Below are 4,439 nucleotides of genomic sequence, written 5' to 3'. Positions count from 1 at the left end.
GATAACCACATCTGATGACTCATGTTGCCCCAAGACCTCCCAAAGACTGGTCCTGTGTTAGGTCCTGCTTTCTTTCTCTTCCTCCTACCTCAGAATTGGTGTGGTTTTCATTCTTCCGTTATCCTAGACACAGACTTTAACGGTGCCCATGAAATCACTTGTTACATATTTCATAAGGTTTTTGCATGCTTAACTCAGAATCATAGTGCAGACATATTATGGACTGAAAGATCCTTCTCTCTGCAGTCATAAGCCGAGACTCTTCAATTCTGTGCAAAGAGGTCGTGGTCTACTTTTTTATTCTTCTAAATGTAGTGTTATTTCTAAAGTCCTCACATTGTTTCTGTATAATAAGAATAATTCCCTTCCCATGGAAATGCAGTAGCTGTTGTGACAGCCTTCGCAGCTGCACCCACTAGGATGTGCTGGGGCCACTAAAGAAAGTAGGAAATCAATGGTCTGCTCATGCTGATCTGTGATAGTCTAGGGTGTCTTTTAAGGGGAATGAAAATCTGCTTGGATTCTGGGATTTGAGCAGAGTGGGGAAAGGCTCCAACAGGAAGAAATGGCCAAAGCATTTGATGGTGAGAGAAAGAAATGTTCAGAGCTCTGTATTGTGTCTGGGAGGGTGGACAGGATGATGCTCAAGCTGGGTGAAAGGCATCAACACCAAGCAACAACAAAGTCAGGAAACCTGTTGAGAGGGAACTGTAGAAATAAGATGGTATGCAATGTGAAATGGGGAAAAGACAGCAAGTGTTTTGGCTGCACATTGAAACCATGGAACAAACTGCCAAAATCCCATGGCTGTGCCCATCCAAAGACCCTGCCGGTACTGGTCCAGGACACAGCTTAAGCATCAGGATGGGTGACTGTTCTCATGGTGAATTTTATGTGCTGCTGACATTGAAAGCTAGTCTTCTAGCAATTTCCAAAGCTACTGAGTGCTAGTAACTTTAGATGACTATGTTCAATCTTACTGCCTCCATTTTGTTGGAGGTGGGTGGTGATTAATAAAGAGGAATCAAGAAACTAGGAAACCTAGGGATATGGAGCAAAATTTTGACGAAGGCACAGTGAAGAACTTCTTCAGAATCACCCCCAAGCTGCTTATTAAAACATGTATTTCAGACTAGCATCTTACAGCCTCTTCAGGCTGAGTGGGTCTAAGAATCCCAACTCCATAGACTGTGATGCACCTTTGGGTTTGGCCGTCCCTTCTATCATAGATTTGTATATTTTATACTATGTAGGACAAAAAGTGACATCAGCAAGATTAGTGACATTTCAAGTGGAGCCTGTGGTGTTTTTGAATGCTGTCTACCCTGAAATACCCTGCTATTTCACTGACGCCTTCGGTCTACACTTTGAAACAGGGTTTGGTTGTGGTTCATAGATGAACAAAATAAAGTCTGAGATGTTAAATAACTCATTCAGAGTCATGGAGCTGGTGAGCAGTAAAGCAGCCTTCAGGACTGGTGTGCTGATACCCTGGGCTTCATAGTGAAACTGCATCAAAAAAAAAAAAAAAAAAGGCAAGAACAGAAGCCAGCCTTCAAGATATCACCTGACCCCAAAACCACAGCTCTGTGTTCCTGATCATGAACTTGAGCTTTGTGACTAGTGAGAGTGAAGGTCTGTCAGGAGAGCATGTTTTGTTCTACTCCTGCATTTGCTTTATTATAACAGCTCCTTGTGTTAATGCCAGGCACATTTACATCTACTCTGGTGTAACTTAGACCAGGCCAGAGTTTACTGGGGACTTGCCAAAGATGGAAGAGGACGTTTCCCAAGTAATTTGGATTTTCTTGAACTCATCTCTGCCCACAGCTAAGCACAGCCAGAGGTCTGTGTTCAATTCAAAACAACACATTTTTCATGAATTTATATGGCAGCCCAAGGCATATCAGTAGATGCCCTGATACCCTTGCTTGAACCTGCGGCTGCTTCTTGCAATCAAAATTCCTTTTGCTTCACTCTCAGCCTGTGTCACTGAATCTTCAGGGAAAGCTGATGTGTCTGCACCGCTTGCTGTCTAGGCTTTTGCTTAGCCATTTCCCTTTTCTGTTTTCTCTTGCTCTGTTGCTCTGTCTCTCTGTCTCTGTCTCTCTCTCTTTCTCTGTTTGTCTCTGTATCTCTTAGAACAAAGATTGCATCTCTCATGCAGAGCCCTTTCTCCACACTCTGCCTACCTGCTTGTCCCCAATTCTATGGGTGTCTAAATGATCCGATTTCTTTACTCTGGCTGATGTGGTGAGATAGAAAGAACTCCTGTGATAGCTATTCTTCATTGTCAGCCTGACTACATCTAAAATGTAGAAACACTCAAGTGATTGGGTACAACTGTAAGGGATTTGTTTTTAAATTAGGAAGACTCACTTCTAATCCAGATCTTTGAGTTGGGAAAATCCACCTTTAATCTGGGCCACACATTCTGCTGGCAGCCTATATAAAGGATGTGGAAGAAGCTTGCTCTCCCTGGCATTCATCCCTTCACTGGAATTAGAGTCCACTTCTTTGGGATTCCTGTGTACACTGAAGACCAGCTGAGACATCCAGCCTCACGGACTAAACAACTGCTAGATTCTTGGAGCTTCCATTGGTAAAAAGCCATTGTTGTACTAGCTGAACTTTAGCTTATAAGCCATTCTAATAATTCTGATAGATAGATAGATAGATAGATAGATAGATAGATAGATAGATAGATGATAGATAGATAGATAGATAATAAATAGACAGACAGGTAGACGATGCAGCCAGGTGGTAGATAAATGAGAGAGATTCATTCTATCAGTTCTGTTTCTCTAGAGAACCCTGACTAATATAACCCCAGTCATAGAAGTACAATTCACCATATTCTCCAGGAGTAATATTTCCTTCTTGAGTGACCAAAACTGTGGATGACACCACTCTGCCACTCTACTTCTGACTACCTTCTCAGCAGTTTCATATTGATAGTCCTCTCAGAGGAGAGAATGGGATTGCCCTTGTAACAGACTCCCAGATCTCGGTAGGCCCAAAGAACTTAGCACAATGGACACCATGATAGAAGTACTGTTCTGCCCTTGGAACCCAGTACATAGCCAGCACCACCTGACAAAACAAGAACTCACATCTAATCCATTAAAGCCTGTAGTTCTGAGAAAGCCCCTAAATGTACAGCCTTGCCTTTTGGCTTCTGTAGTTCTGCTTCTGGCTAACTGTTCTTGCTTACTGAGGTGTGTTGATCCAAGATGTGGTTTGAATGCTGCTGTTTCTTGCTGCTAGTGTTTGCTGGCTCCTGTAGTTGATGTTGTTTCTATGTGACTCATCTGTGGATGCCCTCATGGCTCTGCCTCTGCCCATTTCTGCAGCTTAGCCTATAGCAAGCTCTGTATTGTCCTTGCCAATGCCTCTTCTCTCTTCAGGCTGCTGGCTAAGCTCACTTTCCTAGCAATGGACATCAATAAAATTCAATTTGGGAGTTGGGATCCATGGAAGGAGTTGGATGGAGGGGACTTGGGAGGAACTGAAAGGAAGAAGAAAGTTGTTTAATTATACTTTCATTAAAAATGAGTTGAAAAAAACGTAGTCAAGAAAAGACCACTTGAGAGACAGCTTTCATTAAGCCTAATATTGGATCACTGTAAGAGGCCACATGGATGAGTGTCTTCCAGGCAGCTGCCTAAGGGAGCCCAGCAGCTGCTTAAATAGTCACAAGGTATGCCAATCTCAGCAAACCTTCATGCAAGCAAAGTTCGTGTCAGAGAAGGTCATGGCACTGACCTTCTTGCTGTATGACAACAGTCCCTGTACTAAGCAACCAGGGGAAAGATGCCCCTCTGGTCTATTTAGGAAAGCTATAAAGTTGTGAAACAGCCTATAATAGTAGGGGTGGAAATAGGGGTGGGGGATCCCCAATAAGGTGCAAATTGTTTGAAGTGGCTATGGCTAAAAGTTCACCTCCAGGAAACTGTCCTGCTACAACCGCAGGTGTCACTGCCCTGTAGCTTCCGGAGGACCCATGTAAGGAACAAAAGGGGCAGGACCTACTGAGATAGTCAGACTGACAATCCTGTGCTCAAGGCAACCAGAGTACCAACAAAGTGTCCAATAGCTGTCAATTAGTGAGTCTGTTCATCTCAATCCCGAGAATTTTGCTTATTCACAGGAAAGTAAACTTCCAGAGTGCTGGCAGTAAAACCCCATGAGCAAGAATGTTGCTTTCAACAATGTTTTGCAGTGCATTTATCAATATTAAGCTCCTGCCTGGTGCCCAGGAAGAAGTGGCTCCCCTCTTCCCACACTGATAGAGGCAGAGGCAGAGGATGAAGGAGAGTATTCTCTCCAGCTATTTCCACCTCCTGGGGTGGTTTGAATGAGAGTGGCCCCTAGAGACTCCTAGATTTGAGTACTTGTGTTATCAGGGAATGGAGCTACTAGGAAGTGTGGCCTTGTTG

Source organism: Mus caroli, unplaced genomic scaffold, assembly GCF_978045245.1.
Source record: "Mus caroli unplaced genomic scaffold, Mus_caroli_1 scaffold_17, whole genome shotgun sequence".
NCBI lineage: Eukaryota > Metazoa > Chordata > Mammalia > Rodentia > Muridae > Mus > Mus caroli.
The sequence above is the reverse complement of the archived record's forward strand: the minus strand, read 5'-3'. Positions refer to the sequence as shown.